The 25,260-nt window shown below is 48.3% G+C and overlaps 1 protein-coding gene across 1 annotated transcript in view; it reads right to left on the bottom strand.

Annotated features, from left to right (window-relative positions):
• LOC146356375 (uncharacterized) overlaps positions 1–25,260 on the bottom strand; it is a 980,383-nt gene that overhangs the window by 610,228 nt on the left and 344,895 nt on the right. The window lies entirely within an intron of this gene.

Below are 25,260 nucleotides of genomic sequence, written 5' to 3'. Positions count from 1 at the left end.
TCTTCCCAGGGTGGCCTGTTAAGATTCAAGCACAGAGCAACAATCCTTCATAAGAACCAGTGTGGTTTTGTGGCTAGATTGTTGGTCTGGGAACTGAGAGATCCTGTTTCTAGTCCCCAGTCAGCAATGGAAGCTCACTGGCAAGGGCTGGCAGGTGCAGACAGGCAGGGACAGGGAGAGGCAGGTAGGGTGAGAGCAAGGCAGAGCATCATAGAATAGTAGGGTTGGAAAGGGCCTACAAGACCATTGAGTCCAGCCCACGTTTCCTTCTGTTCCCTAGAAGGGCAGATGGAGGTAGGGAGGTGGAGCCAGGCAGAGGCTGGTAGGCAAAGCCAGGTGAAGACAGGTGGAGGACGGCAGAAGTGGGCAGGTGAAGGTAGGGAGGCAGAGTCAGGCAGAGGTTTTACAGAGGGGACTGGAATCATCTGGGCCGTCCTCTGTCCCACCCCTCATCCCCCATTGAGGGCATCTCTCACTTCAGGCAGCTTTACCCAGTTGTTGCTGCTCTGGGCGAAGCCAACGTTTGATTTTCTCCACAAAAACTAGGGGCAGGACAGACTGTCTGGAAGGGGGCACCGTCATCAACTCGGAGATTTCTGCATATAAAACGGCTCCACCACCTCCAAGGTGAGTTAAACCTAGAGGAATGACGGGACGAGCCCAAAGAAAAGTCACACTCAGAGGGCAAATCCTTTCTGGAGAAGAAAAAACATTTGGACAACCTGGCTCCACTAAGCAGGTGTACATTTAAGTGTAAGCTCAGAGCCAGATGGAGGTGGGCAGGCGGAGGCAGGCAAGTCCAGGCAGAGGACGATGGAGGTTGGCAGGCGTAGGCAGGCAGGCAGATCCAGGCAGATCCAGGCAGGGGCAGGCAGGCAGAGGCTGGAAGGACACCCATGGGTGCTGGATGGTGCAAATAAGCTATAGCACCCATGGCGACAAAGCCACCAAGCCCAGCTATTCCACCTAGGCAAAGGGAGCAGGCCATGGGGCATGGGGTGGGTAGGAAACCTGGTTGATCCTGCAAGACATGTCTGAAAGAGAAGCCATGCATAAACTTGGGCATTCCAGTGAAACTTTTGTTGTTGTTGTTCAGTCGTTCAGTCGTGTCCGACTCTTCGTGACCCCATGGACCATAGCACGCCAGGCCTTCCTGTCCTGCGCTCTCTCCCGGAGCGTGCTCAAGTTCATATTCATTGCATCTGTGATGCTATCTCCTTTTGCCTTCAGTCTTTCCCAGCATCAGGGTCTTTTCCAGGGAGTTTTCTCTTCGCATTAGGTGGCCAAAATATTGGATCTTCAGCTTCATTATCTGTCCTTCCAATGAGCAGTCAGGGTTGATTTCCGGTGAAACTAGGGAAAGTTAATTAAATCCATGATGATACCATTGGGAGGGGTGGGGAGGGCAGGTGGAGTGGGCAGGTGGATGTGCTGAGGTTTATATCAGATTGTGGAATGAAAATGTGATGCCCGTCCTCACTCAAAGAATGACAGAAACTAACCGAAATAAAAAGAAACAGCACGGTGAGCTAGTGAACCATTCAGTCACCTGAGGGATTGAGGGTCGGGTAGCCCAGCAGGGCCAGGTTAACTTTGAGGAAGACCAGCTGCTCCACCAACTCAGCATCCACCAGGAGCGGTGGGGTGTCACCACATTGCCCGTCATGGAGAACACCCTCTCACTTGGGATGCTGGTGGGTTGGCAGCGGAGTCTTTCCCTGGCCACACGAGCCAGGTCTGGCCAAACCTGGCTGCAGGATGACCAGTAGGCCATGGGGCCCATGGAGCAGTCCTCCATAGGCTCTGCCAGGTGATGCTGCACAGACATGGCAGCACCATCCTGTTGGGCGGGTTTGGTGCCTCTCCCCCGAACTGCTGACTGCACTGCCTTGGCCCATAACCCCTCGCCTGTGGACCTGCATGGAGTGATGCTGCTGGAAGGGATGGGGAATGGTCTCCCCCACTCTCCTCCCATGGCACCTTCCCCAGCCTCTTTGCCTGTTCCCCCCTCATTTTCCCCACCCATTTTTCCAGCCATACCACCCAGGAGTTCTCCCCACAAAGGGCATCTTTCAGGCGTGGAATGCTCATCGTGGCCAACTTGTATGTCCTCTCACTGTACAGGGGCTCTTTCTGGCCACAGGGATCAACTGGGTGAGGAGGGTGGAGTGGCCTCAAGGAACGGCTTGAGGACCACCAAAAGCTGGGACATGGCATCCCTCTGCTGCCTGCCCAGGGGTGCCTGGATGCCAGTGTCCCTGACCCCAATACCTTCTGGACAGCACACTGTTGTTCCAACATAAGCTCCAACATGAGGTACGAGGAGTTCCAACATGTTGCCAAGTTCAGCACCACATTGTGCTCTGGGAGCCCCAACTCCACCTGCTTCTCCCACAGCAGCCTCCTGCCCTTGAATCTGTGGTGGATGTGCCCAGCCCCCTTCCTGCAGCTCTCCAAGAGGTTACGGATTCCGGGCATGGGGGTGGGATCTGCCTTGGTGCTGCCCACACCAAGGGCATCCCTCATGGTCAGGTTGAAGGTGTGCATGATGCAGCGGATGCCCTCAAATCTGCCATTGCACACAGCCTTTCCCATGCTGGGTCCCCCATCTGTGACCATAACCACGGGTGAGCTGGTGTCCAGCCAGCCACCCAGCCACCATGCAGATCATGGGCTCCATAATCTCTGCTGCCATGTGAGACTTGTCTATGACTTGCATGTGAAGGAGGGCCTCCTCCTGTGCTTGCCTTCCCACCTCCCCGAACCTCCCATATCCGCTCACCTTCCCCCTCCCTCATCCTCTTCCTGCCTATCTGTGTGATCTTTGAGAAGTTGATACATTTTGGAGACTGGTCAGAAGGCATAAGGAGAACTACAAATCTGAGAGGTGGATGAGGCGCCTTGTGGAGGGGATGTTTTGATTGTGGTGCCTCAGTGCTGGGCTGATCCACTTCTCATCATGCTGAGGAACCTCCAAAACTGCCTCCCTCAACTCATAATTCAGACTTCATACCAAAGCGGTGAATGGCCCTAATTCAGACCCATCATAGCTTTGCCAGGGTGCCACACACCATTCCAAATGCTGGGCTCAAGGAGATTGGCTATGCCAGGGCAGCGGAAAGTGCCAGCAATGCAAATGAAAGCAGGGCCAGCAGGCACATGCTTAAGGCATGTGCTGATCACTGTCATAGGATTCACCTTAAAGAAGGAGGGGGTGAAGTGGATGATATGGGGAAAGAAGCCAACACTGGATAAAAAAAGGGAAAAGGAGATTGAGGGAAAGGAGGTGAGGCTACTTCCCCTACATCAGTCTGGCTATTTCCAAGGTTGGTCTGTCAAGACTTACCTCTGCCTCCCTCTGGAATCCCCATTGAGTGGATCCTGCTTGCAGCAATCCACAGGAGTTGCCGGCTGGCTCCAGAGCGCCAGCGTTACGGCCACCAGTGCCGTATCACTGGCTGAGGGAGACTGTCTCTGGACGCAAATGGCATCCAGTATGCCATTTGAAGCCATAAAGGTCTTAGATTAAGGTAAATGCAGCCGTAAATGGCTACATTTAGGTTAAACTACGACCTTTACGGCCGCAAATGGCATACTGGACACCATTTGCATCCCTGCTTTGTTTTCACGTGATAGGCTATGCAAATATTTAACATAAACTAAGACCTTTACAGCCGCAAATGGCATACAGGATGCCATTTGCATCCACAGTCGATCCCCTTCAGCCAGCGATATGAAAATAGCGGCCGTATCGCTGGTGCTTCGGAGTAGGGATGTACGAATGTCACTCACCTTTTACGAAAGTTGATTCGCGGTGGGGGGGAGGCGCTCCGTCCCTCCCCCTAAAATTCTGGCTGGGGGGGAGGCGCCCTGTCCCTCCCCCCCGAAATTCTGGCCAGGGGGGAGGCGCCCTGTCCCTCCTGCCGCGATTCTTGTCCTGCCGGGACTGCAAACGGCGGCGGCTGTAGCCGCCGCCGTTTGCGTCCCTGCAATTAGCCGTGATAGGTTACGTAAATGTTTACGTAGCCTATCATGGCTGAGTGAAAAAAAAACAAAAACAAAACCGCACGTATGCAAATGGCGACGCCCAGGGGCGACGCCATTTGCATTCCTAATTTTGGCACGTGTAGTCTACGTAAACATTTACGTAGACTACGGCGAAAATAAGGGGAACGCTATTTGTGTACGCGTGTTTTTTCCCCCCCACTCAGCCGTGATAGGCTACGTAAACATTTATGTAGCCTATCACGGTGTTTTTTAAAAATCTAGCCGTGATAGGCTACGTAAATCTTTACCAGGGATGGCGGAGAATTTCTCCATGAATCTCCGAGAGGCCAAATGCCAACGCATTCGGCCCCCTGAAATTGGTGGGGAAATTCTCTGCCGGCCCCCCGCCTCCACCCTGGGATGGGACTTACCGTGGCCGAATGTGGCGGGTCCAGGCGGCGTTTCGGCCGGGGGCGGGGGCAGCGGCTGGTCTCCTGACCGGCTGCTACCGCCGCCATTACAAAATAAAAAAGTAAAGTTAAAAACAAACAAACACCCGTGATAGGCTACGTGGCGATTTACGTAGCCTATCACGGCTAGATTTCCAAAGTCAGCCATGATAGGCTACGTTAATCGTCATGTAGCCTATCACGGGTGACTTTGAAAAAAAGAAAAGAAAAGCGCGTACGCAAATGGCGGCCCCCATGGGAGCCGCCATTTGCGTTCCTTATTTGGACAGAGGTAGACTACGTAAAGATTTACGTAGATTACGGCGAAAATAAGGGAACGCTATTTGCGTTGCCCTTATTTTCGCCGTAGTCTACGTAAATCTTTACGTAGACTAGACGTGCCAAAATAAGGAACGCAAATGGCGGCGCCCATGGGGGCCGCCATTTGCGGACACGCTTTTTTTTTCCCGAAGTCACGCATGATAGGCTACGTGATGATTTACATAGCCTATCACGACTGACTTTGGAAATCTAGCCATGATAGGCTACGTAAATCGTCACGTAGCCTACCACGGGTGTTGTTGTTGTTGTTTTTTTACTTTACTTTACTTCTTTTTTCGCGGCCAGGGAGACGGGGCACTTCCCCCCCGGCCTGAATTTCGGCCGGGTGGGTCGGGCCGACTCCCTGCCCTCGCCTGAACTTCAGGGGGAGAACTGAAGCGCCTCCCCCCCACCGCGAAGCAAGCTTCGAGAACAGGTAAGGGACTTTCGTCCATCCCTAATCTTTACATAGCCTATCACTTTTTTTTTTTTTTACTTGGAAATGGCGGCGGTGGCAGCGGCAGCCGGTCGGAAGACCGGTCGCTGCTGCGGCCGAACCGCCACCGAACCGCTGGACCGCCGCCGAACCGCCGCCGAACCGCTGCCGAACCGCCGCCAGAGCCACCGCCATCAGGGACATTCGCACAAGGTAAGTCCCGTCCCGGGGGGTGGGTGGGGGGATGTCAGAGAATTTCTCCACCAATTTTGGGGGGCCGAATGCGCTGGAATTCGGTCTGCCCGAGATTTGTGGAGAAATTCTCTGACAACCCTATGATAGGCTACGTAAACATTTACGTAGCCTATCACGGTATTTTTTAAAAATCTAGCCGTGATAGGCTACGTAAATCCTATCGCCGCCAGAACCGCTGCCAGAGCCGCCACTGCTAGGGAGATTTGCCGAAGGTAAGTCCCGTCCCGGGGGGGTGGGGGGGCAGACCGTTTTGCCACTGATTTCGGGGGCCAAATGTGCTGGCATCCGGCCTCCCTGAGATTCGTGGCAAAATTCTCTGACATCCCTACTTCGGAGCCGGCTGGTGGCTCTGTGGAATCAATGCGGAGCATAGCCATCCAAAGAGGATTCCGGGTGGAGGAATGGATCACCTCCCCCCAAGGGCGGATTCCCAGCCAGAATGACAGGTAGGGAATCCACCCATCCCTAGTCTGTCAAGTTTCAAGCGCGGAGTTGAAATCCTTCATAAAATCTACTTTTCTTACCCTTTCATTCAAAATTTTGCAGAAGGGGTTTAAAGGAGAAGAAGAGTGAATCAAACCTGGACAGGAGAGTGTTCTCATCAACAGAGAGTTGTGGGTTGTTGTGGGGCAGAATTATCCAAGCTTTGCATCTTGAACTTCACACCATTTTCACATCCCCTGTTCTGCCAAGGAATGTCTGCATGTCTGCCACAGAATCACAGCACATTGGACTGGAGAGGGTTCTCTCTCTGTCCTGTAGACTGGCCTATGCCTTTAATGTCATCCCTGCCCCAGTCATGTCAAATGCAGAGCTTTTTGTAGGATGTGCTTTAAACCAGGAAATGGGGGGGCACTGTGCACAGTGGAGTCTGGTAGCACCAATGTTTGGTGGTGCTGTGAATGGATTCTGAGTTTCAGTCAGAACCAGCCAGAGCTGTAAGGAGCTCTGGTGGGGATTAAAATACTGAAGCCCAGAAGGGATCCAAGTTCAAAAATGTCTTTAAAATCTTCACTGAAAATCTCTGAATATTTAATTAATTCATTCATATAACTTTTGCCCCTGCTCTTCAGAAAAACTGTTAGGCCAATTTAAAAACTTGAAAAATAAAAAATAGTATAAGAAGATCACTTATTCACAATTAAAATAAAATGAAGAACAGCAGCATCGGAATGTGGTAGAATGGAGAAACCCATCCTTTAACCCAGATTCACTTTATGAGCTGAACTGGCTGGGCAAATAGAGACATCTTCACCTGGCACTTGAATGGCATCCCAGTTGATGAGTCTTCCTGGGGAGGGTATTGCATTAGCAGGGTGCCACAACCAAAAAGGCCCCTATCAGGTCACCAGTCACCACATTTCAGATGGCAGGGGGATGCAGAAGAGAGCCTCTGTTTACAAATGTGGTGTCCAGGCAAAAAACAAACCCAAATGTTTGCTCTATTTCCCAAGGGAACAGCTGTTCCTCTGAGGTCACCCACCTTCCTGAGTGGAGATTGTCCCATCTGCACATGGAGCACAGGCATAGCAGCAAGGTGGCTCTCCTTCCTGGACCTCTTTGGCATATCCAGGGCAACAGCTCTCAACACACCTGGAGTGAGGGACAGCCTAGCAATACAGAGAAGGAGCAGAGAGGAAAACTTGTTAGGAATATTTTTTGTCTCTGGGAATGAAGAATTCATTTTGGAACGAACCTGATGAGATCTCTTGTCCCAGTGACCTCAACTGACCCCAGAATGGTCTTTGGGCTGTTCATTTCTTTGTTTCAACAATTATACCAATCTGTTCTCTACATAAATAGACTGACCAGAGAATGCAAAACTGAAAGGTAACAGGTTCAAGAACAAAATAATCTAAGACGCAAAACGGAACCAATAACAGCAATAAAACAGCAACCATAAAACAACAACAACCAGTGAATAGACATTACTAGGGCTCTCATAGGTATTAACTAGGGCTGTGAAAAGATCCTCCACTTCGCTTCAGTATGATTTGGACCCAACCCGCTTCCTTTTCGGATCCAAAATGTGATTCGGATAGCCGAATTATTCGGATTTGAAGTTTTCCCTATGACTTGCATTGGAAAACAGGAACAGCCCGAACATTTTCAGTTTTCATGATAAATACACAAACCCTGGAAAACTAGCAGGCCCCATGGAGAGGATTCCATCTGCCAGAACTCAGACAATTTGGCCCAGGAGTTTGTGTGCTAGATCTAGGTGAATTTTGATTTTTTTCAACAAAACCTCTCAAAGAGCTACGTATACCTTTTCACTGTTTCCAAAGAAGTGCATAAAAGTTGGGGCCCTGCCAGCCCTCTTGGAGGGAGGTCCATGTGCCAAATGTCAGACAGTTTGGCCAAGTAGTCTTTGTGCTAGCCACAGATAAAATGTGCTGTCCTCAGAAACTCAAACCAAAGGTCATAAATGGATCATCCGAGAAGTTAAGTGTTGAAGCAGTGATCAGGAGGAGGGCACTATCCCTAATCTCTGCTGTGAGTTTCTCTGAAGTGAAAATAACCCCTCTCCCCTTTCCTATTCAGCTTCAGAGTTAGGGATGTTAGAGAATTCCACCATGGATCCCAGGGGGGCAAAGTCCAGTGAATTCGCCCCCCCGAATCCGAACGGAGCAAACTGCCCATCACGAAATCCCCACAAAATGGAGCCTACCTGGCTGCAGCTCCAGTGGCGGCTTTGGCTCTGGCGGCGGCTGCAGAGGCTCCGGTGGTGGCTCCGGCTGCTGCCAGGCTGCTGCAGACGCAAATGGCATCCTGAGTAGGGGATGCCATTTGCATCCCTATGGTAGCCCATGATAGGCTTCCTAAATATTTACATAGCCTATCATGGCTAAAGCGGGGACCGAAGTGGCATCCCCCATGCCATTTGCATTCCCGTTTTATCCGTGATAGGCTATATAAATATTTTTGTAGCCTATGACGGATAAAACGGGAATGCAAATGGCATCCCCTACACCATTTGCATTCCCGCTTTAGCCGTGATAGGCTACGTAAATATTTACATAGCCTATCACAGGCTACCATAGGGACGCAAATGGCATCCCCTACTCAGGACGCCATTTTCATCCGCAGCAGCCCGGCAGCAGCTGGAGGTCCCACAGCGGGTTGGCCTAGCCGGTGGCTCCGTGGCCTGGCCGTGGAGCAGAGCCGGCCGGGCAGGATTCTGGGGGGGAGGAATGGATCACCTACCCTCCCATTGATGATTTCGGGGGGAGGGACGGACCGCCTCTCCCCCACCGTGAATGTTCCTGGACAAAACCAGGCAAGTGTTTTGTACATCCCTATCACAGTGGATGACCTCTGGCTCTCTTTTGCTGAATGAAGTACACATTACCTGGGAAAACAGGCAGGCAGGCAGGCAGGTAGGCTGTGCTGTGTTTTCTACACAAACTCTCAAAGAAAGAGCTATAACTTTTCACTGGTTGCACAGAAGTGCAGGAAATCTGGACAAAGGGCAGCCCCAATGCCAAAGCCCTGATGGCACCCCATATTGGGCTCCCTTTGCTACACTGTGTAATATTAAATATAAACAATATATTTTTTTAACATGTGTAGTGTTGTTAGCTTTCTAGTCTTTCAGCTTTGTTGTTTTAAATCCGTACTTTAAGTCTCTGCATTGCTGCTAGGTTTTATTCTGTTTTTATACTGGTTGTTTTGCTATATTGTAGTTTTAATGCTTTAGCATTTTATATTGTTTTACTGTGTGCTTTTTTGGTTTTAATGTTTGTGAACCTCCCAGAGATCTTCAGCCATTGGGCATTATAGAAATGAAATGAATTAAATACATACATAAATAAATGAAATGAAATAAAATGAAATGAAATGAAATGAAATAAAACAAAACAAAACAAAACAAAATAAAATAAAATAAAGAAATAGTGCTTTGCCACACACTGTTTGCAGAAAGAAAGGAAACAGTTGAATTGAAAAGGGCAGGGTGGGAAAGAATAAGAAGAACAAAGCTAGAGTACAACACACACACACACACACACACACACCACAGATCTAGCCAAGTAACCAATTCTAACAGCTCTCCCTAATCACCACCACCAACAGCACTCTCTCTTGCAATTAAACAAACACAGGCTGATCTCTCCAAATATATAAAGTATCCCACGCCCCCTTCCCCGCCACTGCCACTGAGTGGAGATTGCTGGGTTAAGTTCTGCCCTAATTTGACAACTAGAGTTGCCATTTGCCTATGCTCACTCCCTCCTCCTCACACCCTCTTTGTCCTTTTGCGTGTTGATACATCCAGAGACAGGCTTTGGGGGCTTCAGAAGGCATGAGAATAGCTCTGAACCTCTGAATTGGACTGAGATGCTTTAGCGGTGACCTGCTTCACTTCAAACAGCCTTCGTGCTTGACTGATCCACTTTGGATCTTACCGAGGCACACCCGAAGCACCCCAATTCACTTTGGTATTAGGATTTGACACTGAAACTATGCACAGCACTGGCATTAAACAAAATATGTTTGAGTTTAACAGATGCCACAAGCCCAAAATATGACACTAATCATTTCCCCTACCTGATTGAAATGCCTGGGCCACACAATGGTTTCTGGGTTAATGGTGAGCTTTCTGTTTATGGATCCTTGTCTCTTCATACTTGCAATTTTCACTCGACCACGAGTCAAATTGGGAAACAGCACCCAGTTCATGAATTCAACGTCAGCTTCCAGCTCTCCGTGCTCATCCAGATACAGTCCACTCACAGAAGCATTAGAGAACTGGACGTCTCTTAGAAAAGTGTGAAGCTAGGATGAAAGAAAAAACACCCAACTTCTCAAAACATGAAAACATGCTCAATATCTTCTCTAGGGATGTACAGTTTTTGTTAAATCTGTTCCATCTGTGTTTCACAGATTCTAAGGCCTCTCTCAAATTGAACCTATCTGCAATCAGAACCTGAGGCCTTCCTTTGAGTGCTTCCTGAGTGGCAAAAAGGGAGAGGGCCGTGTCAGCGGTAGTCCCCTGATTGTGGAATGCTCTCCCCATGGAAATCCTCCTGGCACCAACACTGCATCTTTTTGACACCAGGTTAAGACTGCCCTCCACTCCCAGGCACATCATGGCATACTATGGTGCATTTATCTCAGTTGTTTTTATCAGCTTTATTATCTTACTGCAACTGTGTTAGGAGGTTTTTTTTTAATTGTATATTAAAGACGTTAGATACCATTTTTATTATCTTGGATATGTAGGTTATAATCTTTGGAGAACCACCCAGAAGGCTTTGGCTGTTGGGTGGTATAGAAATAGATAAAAAATACATTCACAAATAAATATTAAATAAACATCTACCTGCTATTTAAAAAGAAAGATGGAATGATGATGCCTCATTCCTTGAGAGGGGAAGTCGAGAGGCTTCAAACATGCCACCCGCAACCCTGGGCCATTTTACCAGCCATGATGGAAAAGGGTCGAAAGGAGACATGATTGGGGGCCTCACTGCAAGCGCCTTGCCTACTTCATCAAGCCCAGTAATGGACACTGATTTCACAAGATCAGGCAGGAGGAGGCATCAGACAACCCAACTGAATCTGATAGAAGAACAGTCTCAAATTTACTAAAGACAAATTACTTTATCCTCAGAGTTCTTAAAAAAAAAGAAAAAGGCAACCACTCTTTCCAGAGTGGTTCAGGGGAAGGTCTTTAGGAGAGTGCACTAATAATCTCTGGACCACTAAGAATAAGTCACCAGGGAGACTACTTGAGGAGGCAAAGGATGCACAAACTAAGCTCTGTTTGTTGCTGGCACTTCCACATCGTAGGCATGATTACATGATTTAACACATGCACAATCATTTCCATCCTGAATCTTTTGCCATTCCCAGCGGTCAGTGGAGGCTTGTGGGACCCATTTCAACTGGGCTGTGAATCTGCACTGGGGTTCAGTCAGAACTCTACAGGAGTTATCCAAGGTGCTGGACCCATTTGGGGATAGGATCCAGCACTTTGGATAGATCCTTAAGAGTTGGTCTGGCTGTGACTGAAACCCAGAGTGGATTCTCAGCCCCACTGAAATAGGCACCACCAGCTAGGGATGTACGAAAGTCACTTACCTTGAACGAAATTTGATTCACGGAGGGAGGAAAGGTGCTCCGTCCCTCCCCCTGAAATTCTGGCGGGGGGGAGGCGCTCCGTCCTTCCCCCCAAAATTCTGGCTGGGGGGGGAGGTGCTCTGTCCATCCCCCCTGAAATTCTGGACGGGGGGGAGGCTCTCCATCCCTCCCCCCTGAATCCTGGCCGGCCGGGCCGCAAATGGCAGCAGCTGTAGCCGCCGCCGTTTGCGTCCCTGCAGTCAGCCATGATAGGCTACGTAAATGTTTACGTAGGCTATCACGGCTGAGTAAAAAAACAAAAAAACAAAACTGCACCTACGCAAATGGCAGCACCCATGGGCGCCGCCATTTGCGTTCCTTATTTTTGCACATCTAGTCTACATAAACATTTACGTAGACTACAGCGAAAATAAGGGGAACGCAAATAGCGTAGACGCTATGCTATTTGCGTTCCCCTTATTTTTGCTGTAGTCTACGTAAATGTTTATGTAGACTAGACATGCAAAAATAAGGAACGCAAATGGCGGCGCCCATGGGTGCCGCCATTTGCGTACGCGCGGTTTGTTCTTTTTGTTTTTACTCAGCTTTTGTTTTTACTCTGTAAACATTTACGTAGCCTATCACAGCATTTTTTTTAAATCTAGCCGTGATAGGCTACGTAAATCTTTACATAGCCTATTACTTTTTTTGGTTGTTGTTTTTTTTTTTTACTGGAAATGGCAGTGGCGGCAGCCGGTCGGAAGACCGGCCGCCGCAGTCACCGCCGCTGAACCGCCGCCGAACCGCCGCTGGAGCCGCCGCCGCCAGGAGGATTCGCCCAAGGTAAGTTCTGTCCTGGGGGGGGGGGCAGACCGTTTCGCCACCGATTTCGGGGGGCCAAATGCGCTGGCATTTGGCCTCCCTGAGATTCATGGTGAAAATCTCTGACATCCCTACCACCAGCCTTCACTGGTGGTGGCATTGCAGAAGGAGAAGGGAATACCTGCCATGGCCACAGCCTTTGATGTTCCAGCCTGCCTCCTCCACCCACCATCAACATCTGTTTTGATTGAGATGAAAATGAAGCATCCAGGGCATGTGCCACAGCTTGAACACTGTTGTATGTACTGAAGCTGTCTTGAGACAGGGCTCTCTCTAACTCCTCCTGGGGCAAGAAGTCCAGTTGCTCTTTCTCTATACATCTTGTCCAACTTCTCTTGGATAACACATGCTCTGAATAGAAACAGTGGAAGGCTTTTTCCCAAAACAGTGCAGTAGCAACAGAAAATGGTTCGTAGTAGTCATATTTTGTTCTTTGAGGGGTCTTCATTATGGAGGACAAAGAACCATGGAGGAATGGAAAGAAAGATGGTTTATCAGACAAGATCATGTTAATGTCCTGAAAAGCTGTTGTGATCCAGAGTTTTCCTCCACTTTGTTTCATTTCAAGTCTTTTTTGTATAAGGATCATTGGAGAAAAGCCATAGTGAGAGTCCACATAGAAAACCATTACTGTGACTGTTCTCCACATGACAGGTAGATCATTCTCAGACATTTGGGACAAGATATTTCGTGGTAGTCTTTTTGAGAAGGCCACACAAATCCCATGACTGACCATGAGGGGTGTCAAGGCCCTCATGAACCTCTCTCCGTTGTCGGTGTCTGGAGCATAAAGGCCAATCCACGTCCATCCAAAAAAGAGGAGGAGCTGGATGATCCCAGGGTACTGGGTTTCTTCTTTTGGTGCCATCCGGTAGATAAAAGGGAACTCAGTTTTATCATTAAGAACATGTGCAACAAAGCCATAACTCATCTAGTGAGGAAAGGAAAAGAATGGTGTTTAGCTCTGTGTCACAATGAGAGCAGGTTGGTAAATGTTGAGGTGGGTTACCAAAATTCCCCAAGGATGCTTTTTGGTGGCACCAGTCTTTGTGTGACTTGCCAAAGAATTCCACTGGGTTGCTTGTCAGTGGAACCCAAGCCACTCCACCCCTTCTCAAAACAACAACATCCCAAAGTCTCTCCCTTTCTTTCCCCCTAGGAGTGGATTCTAACCTTTAACTTATACAAAATTAAGTGGAGCTGTACTGCTGAAGACACCACTAGATGTAGGCTGAACCTGCTCCTTGTCTCAAGTAAGCCCTCTATAAAGGGAAGATTTAGTCCTCCCACACACAACTCCGTTGCTGACACTTTTTGGGGGACACACTTGAGCATTATTCAGGATTTACAGCCAACAGGGGGAAATAAGAGTAGAAAAGGCTGTAGGGCCATGGCTTCAGTGAAGGCATGTGCAAATATATGAGTCCACAGGCACCATTGCCACCAGATCTGGTCACAAAGCTGAAATTGGTTCATAGCAGGATCAGGCACCCCACAGCCTGTCAAACACACTGGGGTCACATTAGAGTCTCATTCAGGTATTACAGCCATGGATTGTCATCATGAGCAGAAAAGGCTGTGTGGGTGAGCCTTTAGCTCAGTGGTGCGTAACATCATAAGAAGATCATAAGGACATAAGAGGAACCACGCTGGATCAGACCAAGGGTCCATCTAGTCCAGCATTCTGTTCGCACAGTGGCCATCCAGCACCCATGTGATACCCTGAGCAGGAGATGTGTGAAACAGCAACTTCCTGACCATGTCCCACACCAACTGGTGTACATAGGCATAGTGCCTCTGATACTGAAGGTAAAAATATATCTGGGGGTGCATTGTCCCCAGTGGAAGCAAGTGGGGCCTAAAACCCACCCCTATCATCGGAAACAGACACACAGCTGAAATCAAAGGGTAGAATCCAAGAAATGTCCTACTTCAAGTAGACCCATTGAAATGCATGGGACAAGTTAGTAACCCCTGAGTGATTCTGCTGGGAAAGAAAAGTGTGCAGGGAGATAGCATCATGTTTCCCAGAGTAATCAGTCTGGCAGGCTGTGTGGAAATGCAGCAGCAGAATGATGGCAGTGGCCAGGAGGGGGCTGTATACATGTTGTCCACGACCACGACTGGTTTAGCTTCTCCCCTGTTGTCATGTGCATCATGCCAACTACCCTGTGTATGGGAGCCACATGCTGGTTGCGCTGTGCTTCCATCCAGGTGCCACCAAATGATGAGAAGTTTGGATTAGAAGGGTTCTGTGCCCGTGGTCCCTCGGCACCTGCCCCACCACTCCAGTTCCTGAGGCTGGATCTGACTATGTTCCTCCTCCAACCTCACTTTTTGATGCCCTGGCTCCCATTCCGAAGCTCCACCACTGCCACTACCCACCTCCAGCATGCACTCCAGAGGACCAGCTTCCCCAGTGGGCAGAGGTGCCTTGAAGCAGAATCCGAGCCAAGCAAGCCCTCAGCTCACATTTCTATGCACCTGGCATCCTCCTCATGCCTAGGAGTGTATGAAAGTCACTTACCTTTTTGAAGGGTGACGTCTGCAGTGTGGGGGAGGTGCTCCAAACCTCCCCCCGAAATTCTCCCTGGCTGGCTCTGCTCTGCGGCAACTCCACGGAGCCGCCAGCCTGGTGCACCCACAGCAGCAGGTCTGCAGATGCAAATGGTGGCCGGCGTAGTGGCTGCCATTTGCGGCCACAGTCCAGCAGTGGCCAGAGCCGCTGCTGCCGCCAGAGCTGCTGCCACCACTGCCGCCAAAGCTGCCACTGCTGCTGCTGGAGCTGCCATCGCCGTCACCGCAGCCAGGTAGGCTCTGTTTCGGGGGACATCCGCAGGATGGTGGGGCGGGTTGCTCCATTCCTCCATGGATTCCGGGGGGCCGAATTCACTGGAATTCATCCTCCCTGGGATCCCTGGAGGAATTCTCTGCCATCTCTACCCACAGCTAATTCATAGCTGTGAATCATAGCTAATTCATACCTGTGGGATTTTGTAGATGCCCGACATGGTTGAAATCAGGATGGAAAGGTCAGATTCAGCCCCTTCAAGAATGGCCAGAGGGTTATTCCATCTCCCACAGCTGTAATTTGGGAGGCTGTGTTCCCCACCAGCAAGCAGCTGTAGCATGGCATAGGATGTTGTTCTTCCATCAAAGTAGGACTTATAGACATTGTAGCCCAGGGTGATGTTGGGTAAGAGCCTGGGGTCCTGGTTGATCTCCTGAATGGCGAACAAGAAGGACAGGATGTGCCAGTACCTCGGACTTAGCAAACTGCAAATCAATAAATGAAAACAAAATGTGCTTTACTTCCTTTTATACTTCCTTTTACTTCCCCTGCAAGGCAACATACATCTCAGAAGAGCTGGTCCTCAAATAACGGTTTGTATATTGGTAGGGAGCAGCAACCTAATCTTGTTGCAAGGTTAATAAACATCCATTGGCCATTTAGAAACAAAGATGGAGAGGTGATGCCTCATTCCTGGAGAGGGCACAGTGTTTGAAGAACAAAATCTATGTTTATATTTACATTACATTTCCATACTACCACTTCCACGCTCTCTGGGCATTTTACAAAAACCCTTTACATAAATCAATGGCGATGTTCCCCAAACTCAAATACCAACAGCAGAAGTCTCCTGAATCTTTCCATTGGGCAACTGGTTGCACAACCAGATGCAAAGCAGGAGCAAAGTAGTTGCTCAACAGATTGCACAACGGGTGGCACAATGCATTGCACAAGCAAAATGCAAAACCAAGTGCTCCGCTCCATGAGGATCCCACAGAGCCACCTGGCTTGAGGGCCGCTTACCTGCTGGACCTGTCCCGTTCTCCTCCACGCTGATTGCCATTTTTTAAAAAAATTGCAATCAGCAGGATGTGCCCGTAGACTTATATGCAAACTAGAGCGGTGAATCTTGCATATACATCTATGGACATATAGACTTATACACAACATTCATGGCTCTATTTTGCATATAAGTCTATGGGCACATCCTGCTAATCACCACTGATTTTTTTTTTTTTTAAATGGCTATCAGCATGGAGGCGAACAGGATGGGTCCAGGAGCATGCAGCTGGAGCTGTTCTGCATGGAATCCTCCTGGAGTGGGGGTAAGTGGGGTCGATCCACCACAGATTCCAGAGGAGGGATTCCAAAGAATCTGGCCTCATTTGAATCCACAGCAGATTTCTCTAACATCCCTACTTGTCACAGGGTGTTTGTACTTTTGGTTAGAACTATGCAAGAAAAGTCTAATTATCCAGCCATATGTGATCTTGCTGAATAGGATACTGCCTTAATGCTCTGAATCTTCCTTCAAAAGGCACAATGGGGGTGAAGAAGTGAGAGTGAATGACTAGGGATGACCAGGGGTCAGAGGAAATACGGGCAGTTTCCATTAAATGGGGGCAATGGGTGTCCAAGTTGGGAAGAATTTAATCATCACTACTTACCAATCAACCCTGGTTAAAGGGGACTCAGAATAGACATATGGCTGGAGATACTTAAGGTATTGTGAAGATAAGACTCCACCAATGAGGTAGTCTCCTGGCCGGTAGTAATTGAGTGCTCCCATTTGATTTCTGATTGGATCCAAGGGACATTCTTCCTTTTGTGTCTTGCAGGCTGCATGAGGCAGCAGGAGCAGCAGCAGGAGCGGCAGGTGTACCATGGCGGTTCTGCTGTCTTGCTCCTTCTGACTGGTCCTCTCAGCTCCAAAGTCAGCTGGTCAGAAGAAGCCAGAAAAGTCTTGCAGGTGTCAGGCTGCAGTGTCATTATAAAGACAATGAGTTCTGAGCTGAAACAGAGTTGCACCAAACTGTACCACACTGATGGCCATCCCAGGCTGCCCTGGATCTCAGCACGGGAAGCACCGGACCTACTTAGTACACCTGGATTTCAGGCATAGTGCAATAAACTGCCTCATGTTGCCTTCAATTCCACTGCTTAGGTCATTGGTCTCAAAGGGAGTCTCCAGAAGACAGAACTCGCTTGAGCTTTGGAAAGAATCAGAATAAATCACATTGTTTTGTTTTTTTATCAAAGACAGCATCACCTCCTCAAGTTCATGGACTCTTGGAGTGGCTTGAGCCCCAGGTGCTGAGTTGGAGAAAAACATGTTTTCGAGAACTCACTAATGAGGCTTCATCTTCTGATGTGGGTTGGCCAAGGTGGGAAAGTGACCACGGCCTGAGCTTTGTTGGAGAATGACCAACAAAAAAGCCATGATTGAGAAAATCTGTTAGGATGTATACCAGAGGTCGGGGGATATGTGCCCTTCCACATGTTGTTGGACGATGTCCTTTCAGCCCTACCCAATGGTGAGGAATGCTGGGTGTTGCAGTCCGAAACATCTGAGTGGCCACACTGATAGTATCTATTAGGGTGAGGGGCCTGGGATCGGATCCTCGACACCCCCTTCTGAGTTCGGGGCGCTGTCTCCGACATCAGAAGGGTTTCCCAATCCATCTTGTTGCTCCTGGGACACTCCCCCAGGGACTATAGGATGGCTCTCAAAGAGATGAACTTTCAGGATGCAGACAAAATATATGAAGCTTTATTCCAAGAAGTAGAGCTTTGTATCTTGCCGCTGAATATGGTTCTTCTTCAGGGGGAAATTTTAATGTGTAAATAAATGCCTGCAGAGATCTCTGAAAAATATGAATCCTACACTGTAGCTAATAGGGCTACATCCTGGAACAATATGATTTTTAATCCTGATTAAATCTGTCATTATTTTGTTGAACTGGCTGTTATCTGCACATCCCCTGAACTGGAATCTCTTCCAAACATCTGCCAGGTTTTTGTGCTAGTTTGGGGACATTGTTTGCCACAAATCCTGAATTTTGTGCCAGCATCTGTGGTGTGAAAATGATATACTCTTAGGTGCAGCCCGGGGAATGTGAAAAGTTCCACATTCCCATATCACGTCTAAACCCATGACAAAGTTTTGTGCCATTTTGTGTAACAAATCCCTGAAGCATGAAACGCCGGACATCGAAAAGAGAGCTTTGGCTATTGGGCAGTATAGAAATAAAACAAACAAACAAACATGATTAGGTGTGGCCTGGCGACAGCTGAAAAATCTACACTGTCCTATCACCTCAGAATCCATGCCAATGTTTTGTGCTCATTTTGGCCATTTTGTGCCAAAAGTCCTTAGCCTTGTGCCAGCACCAAAACTGTCAATATGTCACACCCCTAGGTGGGGTGTAGGCAAAAAACCACATTCTCATATCACTTCTGAACCTAGGCCAGACTAGTTCTGTTTGTTTCCACAAAGTCAGATTTTTCCTTGGCTTTGGAGTTTGGACTGACATTGTTGGCTTCCTGACCTTGGACTGATTAATCACTAATGGTAGCTGCTACATTTCGCCCAACTGAAGCAATTTCCAACAGCAATAGCTGAAGCTGTCTGTTTTTTAATCTTGCTTTATGCCGTGTGGTTTTGTGTTGTTGTTGTTGTTGTTGTTGTTGTTTTCTTTTCAATTAATATATTGTTGCCTTACTTGTAAGCAACTTTGGTAGGGGTTTATCCTGAAATGCTGGATTTAAATAAATGTAAGGAAAATTTTTAAAGCAACAATCCTTTGGTTTAATTGTACTCATGATAAAAACGGAGATGCTACGTCTTTCAAACAGCAAATACTATGCAAGAACCTTGACCTCCATACCTTAATTGCCTAATGTGGTTGCCATTGAGGAGTGTCTGGTAGATCTCTGAAGATTAACTGAGATGTGATTAAGTAAAAGAAGTAAAACAATTTATGGCGGAGACCATTTGGCATGGGGGACTATTGGGCAGACACACATTTTTGCCATATTGCCCAATGGAAACCCTTTCCTCTAAGATCATCCACCTTCCTGAGTGGAAATTGTCCTTTCTGCACATGGAGCATTAGCATAGCAGCAAGGTGGCTCTCCTTCCTGGAACTCCTTGGCATATCCAGGGCGGCAGCTCTCAGCACACCGGGAACAAGGCACCGTGTAGCAGTAAATAGAAGGAGCGTTGAGGAAAAAGAGTGAAGATGGAAAAGAATACTAGATTTTGGAAAGGACCCAATGAGATTTCTCATCCTAGTGAACCCAGGTGACACCAGGTGCTTCTTTCAGGGAAGCACTATTTATGCACCACAGCATGGCAGGGAAACCTCTTTGGTATGCCAGTTTGTATCAACACTTATGTGCCATGTTAATCATACAGCAACCATAAAACTGGCTAAGGTCAGATTGCAATCCTTATGTTACTGATATAAAACAGATTTCTTCGCTACAGCGTCAATACATATTTGCATAGGCGCTAGGGATGGACAGACTTGCCTCCATCTGGGGTTGTTGGTCACTCACTGAGCTGCCACCCGCACCCGCTTGCCGCACCATGGCAGCCCCTCAGTGGCTTGGCGAGTGACCAGCAAGCGCTCCTTCCCCCTGCAGACTGCAGCTGTAAAGGGGAGATTTGTGCAACATTGCAGGTGTGAATAATGGACCATTCGCACCTGTACTGTTGTGTAGATCACCTGTTTGTGGCTGCACTCTGTGCAACATTGCAATTCCAGAAAGACCTGAGCTGTCTGTCCTACACAAAATGGAGGCTCGGTGAAGGAGCGGGCAGCTGTCGGATTCTTGTGGTCCATGCGGCACTCGCCAACAGGTCTGATGAGTGCTACATGGTCCATGAATGGGGTCCAGGGAGCCAAATGGGAAGGAAGTCCATCAGAATCCACCCCAGTATACCCCCCCCGACATCCCTTGTAGTCACTCTGAATGCTATTGCAGTTGACTGTGTAGGAGATGTGTTAACTCGACTCTTCTGTGTTCTGTTATTGCATTTTTTTCCTAAGCTATGCTGTTCATGATGGCTATTAGTCATATACAAGAAAATGTATAAACGAGAGTGAGTGAGCAGTAGGAATGATTATGAGCTCTCTCTCAACTATGTCTGTTAGGTCTTACAGTATGTAATTTATAGTACATAGTTAAACTCTTCAATTTACTTCCAGAGTGTGTAGTGATGGCCAACAATTTGGATTGTTTTAAAAGGGGATTGGACAAATTCATGGAAGATAAGCTATCTATGGCTAGTGGATAGTACTGAAGGCAACACGCCACCTCAAGTATCAGAGGCAGTATGCCTATGTACCCCTGTTGCAGGGGAACATTGGTGGGAGGGTGCTGTTGCTAGGGTTGGCAGAGAATTTCTCCCCGAAACTTCGGGGGGCCGAGCACCAACGTGTTCGGCCCCCCGAACAAGTTTCAGGGAGAAATTCTCTGCACCCCCCGCCCCCCGCACCCCCCCCGGGACGGGACTTACCTTTGCCGAATGTCCCTCCCGGCGGCGGGTCCAGCCGGTGGTTCGGCAGGTCTTCATCCGGGGCGGGAGCAGCAGCCGGTCTTTCGACTGGCTGCCACCACCGCCATTGCAATAAAAGAAAAAAAAAACGCCCCCGTGATAGGCTACGTGACGATTAACGTAGCCTATCATGGCTAGATTTGCAAAGTCAGCCGTGATAGGCTATGTAAATCGTCACGTAGCCCATCACAGGTGACTTAAAAAAAGAAAAAAGCATGTACGGATAATGGCGGCCCCCATAGGGAGCCACCATTCCCGTTCCTTATTTGGTCATTGTAGTCTACGTAAATCTTTACGTAGACTACGGCGAAAATAAGGGCAACGCTGCATTGCCCTTATTTTCACCGTAGTCTACGTAAAGATTTACGTAGACTACAACGACCAAATAAGGAACGCAAATGGCGGCTCCCTATGGGGGCCGCCATTTGCGTACGCACTTTTTTTTTAAAAAAAAGTCACCTGTGATAGGCTACGTGACGATTTACGTAGCCTATCACGGCTGACTTTGCAGATCTAGCCGTGATGGGCTACATTAACCGTCACGTAGCCTATCACGGGGGCGTTGGTTTTTTTTTAACTTTTTAGTTTGTGGCTGGGCGAGGCGAGGCGCCTCCTCCCCTGCCTGAATTTCGGCCGGGCGAGGCGGGAAGCCTCACCCCCCGGCCTGAACTTCGCGGGGGGAGCAGCGAAGCGCCTCCCCCCCACTGCAAAAAGCTTGGAGAACAGGTAAGTGGGTTTCGTGCACCCCTAGCTGTTGCACTCATGTTCTGTTCTGTGTTTTTCATGGGTAGCTGGTTGGCTACTGTGTGAAGAGAATACCGGATAAATTGACCTTGGTTTGATCCACCACAGCTCTTCTTATGTTCTGATGAGTCTTATCAGTCTTACATTCTCATCATCAACCAGCCTGCTTAGTTTCCCAGAGCTCAACGGGGAGCACCTTGGACTCCACAGCAATGAACCACCTTTTCATGTCCAGAGGCAGAGAGTAAATAGAGAGTATTTCCTGCCCCATTGCAAATTGAGAGAGCCCTATTATTGCTATGGAAGCAGTGAAGTCCTGAAGCAGCCCAGTCAAGTCTGTGTCAGGGAATGTTGATGTTTCCAGGAACCATTGTCTTGGGTTTATCTAACACTATGCTCAGCCATTTTTATAGGTCACACACTGACATCATTTTCGGCAACAAAGTCACATACCGATGGAAACATTTCCAAACTTCCCTTTTCAAATTGCTCTCTCTGCAGCACGAGTTCCTTTCAAAAAGCAGTTACTTTCTCACTCATTGTGAAAATATCACGTTTACATTGAAGAGACTGATTCAGTGGGTTTATTTCTTCAAAGACATCAGCCAGGTAGCACGCTATTGAGAGCAGCTTCTCATCACAGGAAAGGGCAGCCAATTTGGAGCAAGTTTGCTCTCCTTTGGCAGGACGGCAGTTACTCTGGTGCCATGGGTGAGCAAGCCACTGTGCCTTCCTCTGACATATCTGGCAGGGACCACCACAGTTGCTCTCGGTTGCTGTGGCAGAGTCCCGATAAGATAGGAGCCGAGAGAGAAATGCCACAGAGCTTCCCTGTCGGCTCCCGTTCCATCCCGCTGCCTCCGCCGCCGCCATTGTTGCACACTGTGGCAGGTCGTCAGGGAAGCAGGAGAAGGTGGAATATTCAGGTGGCTCATGCCCCCCCAATGGATCATCTTGCACACCCTCTGGGGTGCTCACACCCCACTTTGGGGACCACTGTATCAGGAGATAAAAAAGCAATATCCAAAGGACGCTGGTAAGGGCCCTTTCAATTAAGGGTGCCACAAACCATTCCCTTGCGTCATTGATTAAGGGGGCAGTGCAAATATAATGGAAAAGATCCTCTGGATCAGGATAACCACCAAGACAAACTCACCCATTTGCTGGAATACCCCTTTGCCTCCCATCTCTACAAGCAGCATCCATCATATTTAATCATTACTCTGTGGAAGCTTTCTGGAGCTGTACAAAGGCTAGCTCAGTAAAATAATCTACACGCTCATGGGCCACTCTAAATTTAAAATATAACAGTGCACATGTAGCTATATAAAAATAGTTTAAGTGCTTTTTAGTAACAACCTCCCTTAGAGTCCTCTTAATAATATTTTTCTGTTGATCTGATGGGAGGTTTTTCAGCTCGGTCAATGAGAGACCATATTTAACCATAAATTGTGCAGTGTGGTGTATCCAATTTTTAATAGGTAATCCATTATTCAGTTGGATCAAACATAATTTTGGGTAGCCTTGCGTTATCCATATGTAGCACCTGGATGGTGCAATCCTATCTGGATTGATGGTCACCTCTGAGCCCAGGGCCGACTGCCTATACAGTGCAGGGTGGGAGGTGTGTTGAGGAGCGGATCTCCTCCTCACTCCCCCAGCCCTGCTTTTGCAGCTAGACAGCCGATTTCAGCTGTCTAGCCATGGGACCTCAGAGCGTGGGATGGGGCGGCACTTCTGACCTCCCCACCCCACCCTGGGAACATCCCATTTCCCCCACCCCATGCTCTGGGGCCGATCCATGCTGCCTATGAGGCAGAGTGCACATGGGGGGGGGGTCAGTTCTCCGGGAACTGACCTCAGAGTGCGGGTTCTGAGGTCAGTCCCCAGAACTGACCAATCCTGTGGTCATCTAGCCGGAGACTCGTGGCCATAGCATTGCACCATCAACCAAGAACATAGAATTCTTTTACCTTTGGCTCTCAGTACTCAGCATACAGGTATCTGACCTAACCATGGCAGAGAGAGCATATCTTTGGGTAGAGCCAACAGAGCTCTTAGAAATTTATTCTCCGGGTTTCTAAGCCTCACACCTTCGAGGTACCCCAGACCTCCGCCCCATACATTATTTGAGCCATTGCTTTGGCTTTCTAAACAGATAGAGCTGCATTTACTAAGCTTCCTCCTTTAGACACAGCAAATTTCAGAATAGCTTTAGCAGATTCAAAGGCTTGCAGTTTAATATTTGACAGCTGTACATTCCTGGAAGCTATTTCTCAAGAGATCAATCCCAAATATTTAAATGTTTTCACTTGATACGTAATATATTCATCCCAAACACAACAATGTGTCATTGTGTAATTTATGTGCAAAGTATTAATCTTACAGTATGAGCCAAACTTTGCAAGAAGCCATCTGAGTCCCACCCGAGTTCGAGATACAAGTACTAGGTCATCCGCATAAATTAGTATTAAAAATTTTTAAACAAAAAATTGTAACAGGGGCAAACTGAAGACCATCCAGTTCAGTAATCATATCATTAATGTAAAATCAACACAGAAAAGTTGCTAAAAGGCTTCCCTGTTTAACTTCAACAAAAGTTTTGTTTGTTTGTTTTATAGAGGTAAGATAGCCAGATCAACTTTAACTTGCACCGATGTTTCTGTATACAATGTTTTAATAGGAAATAGTAAACGACGGTCTATGCCTGTCTTTTTCTATTTCTGCCATAATAAGTGTATTGAAATTATATCAGATGTTGACTTCAGATCAATGAAGGCAACATTCAGCTTTTACTTCATGTATTTTGGGGGTGGGGAAAATATGTGCCACAGCTGTGCCACGGGGTCGAAGCCACAGCTGGCATTTCCACAGCATGGAAAAGACCCATTTTTCTGCACTCCTTCTCCTTTCTTGGGAGGAGGCTGGTCAGTAGCAGTGGGGGTATGATGGGAGATGAAGAGGGATTGATGGGGAATGTCTCCAGGCAGGGAAATGGAGAAGGGGTGGGTGGGCCTGGGTCAAATGGCATGGAGGTGGCTGTGGCTCAGTGCTTTGTTTGCATCAGGTCCCATCACCCACTGCCCAGTTTCTTGAACTAAGGAGCTCAGGTAGCGGCACATGATGGGAACATGCCTCAGATGAGCCTGAAAAGCCACAGCTCCTCCCTCCCCTCCTTCCTCCACTGTTGTTGGGTTTCTGCTTATCTTAGCAGAGGTGGGCTGGAGCCTAATAGCAGAGCACCTGCTTTGCATGCCAAAGGCTCCAGGTTCAATCCATGACATCTCCATGTTTTTCAAAGACCCCTGAGTTTGGAAGGGCTTGGAAAGAGCTGTGTCTGAAACCGTGGAGAGCTGCTGCCATTTAGGGCAGACAACACTAGGCTACATGCACCTGACAGTCTGACTCCTCTAACAGAGTTGTTGACATATGCAACCCCTATTTAAGCTTTTCCATTGATCAGTGGCAGAACACATGCTTCTCAGGCGGAGGGGAACAGGTCTGGTCCGTGACATCTCCAGTTGAAAGGATCCTGTCTGAAAGGGCTGGGTAAGTCCTTTCTCCGCCTTGGCCCTTGGAGAAGAAAATGATGGGCAGATAGCCTGGATGGCCAACCATAAGACAACTGTCAGGAGCTTTTCCAAATCCATAGCCAGAGAAAGAAAGAGAGAACTCAATTCCCGCAAGCTAACTGGGGGAGGGACTGAGTTAAAAAGGTTCTTCATTATGATGTTCTGGGGGAGAAAGCAGAAAGTGTGAAGCTTTGTCT

The sequence above is a fragment of the Heloderma suspectum genome, chromosome 2 (genome assembly GCF_057233095.1).
Source record: "Heloderma suspectum isolate Gila_16-S chromosome 2, 16-S_ref, whole genome shotgun sequence".
Classification (NCBI taxonomy): Eukaryota; Metazoa; Chordata; class Lepidosauria; order Squamata; family Helodermatidae; genus Heloderma; species Heloderma suspectum.
Note: the sequence above shows the minus strand (reverse complement) of the source record. Positions and strands in the feature narration are given on the sequence as shown.